General features: G+C 33.6%; 1 non-coding gene across 1 annotated transcript; it reads left to right on the forward strand.

Moving 5' to 3' along the window:
* The first annotated feature begins 648 nt into the window (after positions 1–648).
* LOC130454163 (U6 spliceosomal RNA) lies at positions 649–750 on the forward strand. Its single transcript, XR_008911838.1, has one exon. It is a non-coding gene; the product is annotated as a U6 spliceosomal RNA (small nuclear RNA).
* Positions 751–2,231: the final 1,481 nt, after the last annotated feature.

Here is a 2,231-nt window from a genome sequence, read left to right on the forward strand (position 1 = left end):
CTAGGACCTCCCATCTCTAGACCTGGCTCTCAATCTATTGAGTTACCCTGCTGCCCCTAGATAAGAAATTTTAAAAGGTCTTTGGAAAAAATGCAGCATGTCTTTACCTAGAACCTCTGTTAGTCTTTGCTTTCTATGTTCATGTTTTTTTTTTTTTTTTGAGATTTAAAACTGTTCCAATAAAAAAAGAACCCACCAACCAAGGAATAGGTCAGATTAAAAGAAGTCATAGGCAGAAGGCCAGTTTCACCAAGTTCCTTTAATCCTTGGTAGAAGCAAATATTCCCTCAGTATTAAATATAACTGAGCTGAAAAACAGTGAGAGAACCCATAGGCATATGACATGTAGCAGAAGAGTCAGATATGTGCATGAGGTGGTATAAGCAAGAGCAACATAGTATGGCTAGGATAAATTAAGCCATGGCAAAAGCAGGTTAGCCTCTGTCACCATATTAAGAAGCATCCTCTGGTTCAGGCTGGGGAGAGCATGTAGAGAGCAGCAGCAGATGCTCTTGTCTGTGGGAAGAAGCAGGACAAAACTCCAGGGAAGCTGTACCTTCCAGAGACTTATTAGAGACTGAACACAATCTTTAGACCTTTCTAAGATAAGGTAATTAAGCTAATTGAGAAATTGACCCAGGCACTTCTTATGGTGACACCTATACTTAAAAAAAAATGGAACAGTGCAGAGAAGATTAGCATTTCCCCAGCAAGGGTAACTTGCAAGTTTATGAAGCATTTTGTATATTTCAAATGCAATAATAATCAGAGAAATGCAAATTAAAGCACTTCAGGGTTATCACCCTTAACTCATCAGAATAACAAAGATAGTTAAAAACAATAAAATTCAAAGTTGTCAGATATATGGGGAAATAGGCACTCTAGAATATTACTGGAGGAGTTTTAAAATGACATAAGCATTTTGGAGAGAAATTTTACTATATGAAATAAGAATTACAAAATTAATCATAAACTTTGACCCAATGATCCCACTATTAGGACTATATTTAAGTATGTTATTAAAAAGGGAACTAAAACTTATCTTTACAAAACAATTCCCAATGTCTTTATTTGAAATGATAAAAAGAAGGAAACCACCTGTATATACAATGATTGGAGAATAGCTGAATAAATTGTCATATATTAATGAAACAGATTATAATTATTTTTTAGAAGGATAAAAATAAAGAATATCAAGAAATATGGAAAGTTGTATGTTGAATAATGTCATGCAAGGAAAAATCACATATATATTACTGTAACTATCTAAAAAGAATGGCAGCAATAAAATTTTTACATGGATTAAAAAAGAGACTGAGCAATGCACAGAGTAAACAGGGTTTTTTGTGATATAATTAAGTTTCTGTTTTTAAAGCTAAAATATAAGCAGTTTTTAGTTTATGGTTTTATTTGGGATTTTAATCCTCATTTTGATTGTTTATTATTGGAATTTGTGGAGATTATTATTTATCAAATAAAAATTATTTAGAGAGAAAAGTTCACCTAGTTATAGAAGTGTTTTTAAAAACACTTAAAACAGGGGGCAGTTGGGCAGCTCAGTGGATTGAGATCCAGACCCAGAAATGGGAGGTCCTGGGTTCAAATATGACCTCAGACTCTAACTAGCTGTGTGATCTGGGGCAAGTCACTTGATCCCCATTGCCTAGCCCTTACCACTCTTCTGCCTTAGAACCAACACACAGTATTGATTCTAAGATGGAAGGTAAGGGTTTTTAAAAAACAAAACAAAATAAAACACTTAAAACATTTAAAAATAAATCAATTTCTGATACTTAAAAAGCCATTTCTGCCACTTCCCAATGACTATAGATATGCTTCTCTTAAGAAAAGGTACTGCTACAGTAAACCAAGCAATACATTGATTATGTTTGACCATGCATGCCTCATTCCATACCTATTATCTACCATTTTTTGTTGAGGACCCTCTATAGTATCATCTTTCCATTGGAGTCAAGATTAGGTATAGCACTCATTAGAATTCAAATGTATTCAACATTGTTTTACTTTACATTATCTTGGTCTTTGTATAAATTTTTATGCTGGTTCTTCTCACTTCACTTTGTGTCAGTTTATAAGGTTTTCCCAAAATTTTACTAAATATAACCTTATTATTTCTTATGGACAGCTAGGTGGTTAAGTGGATAGAGTGCTGGTCCTGGAGTTAGGAAGATTTGAATTCAAATCTGTGAAAGAGGGAAAATTATGAGACT

This window comes from Monodelphis domestica, chromosome 4 (genome assembly GCF_027887165.1).
Source record: "Monodelphis domestica isolate mMonDom1 chromosome 4, mMonDom1.pri, whole genome shotgun sequence".
NCBI lineage: Eukaryota > Metazoa > Chordata > Mammalia > Didelphimorphia > Didelphidae > Monodelphis > Monodelphis domestica.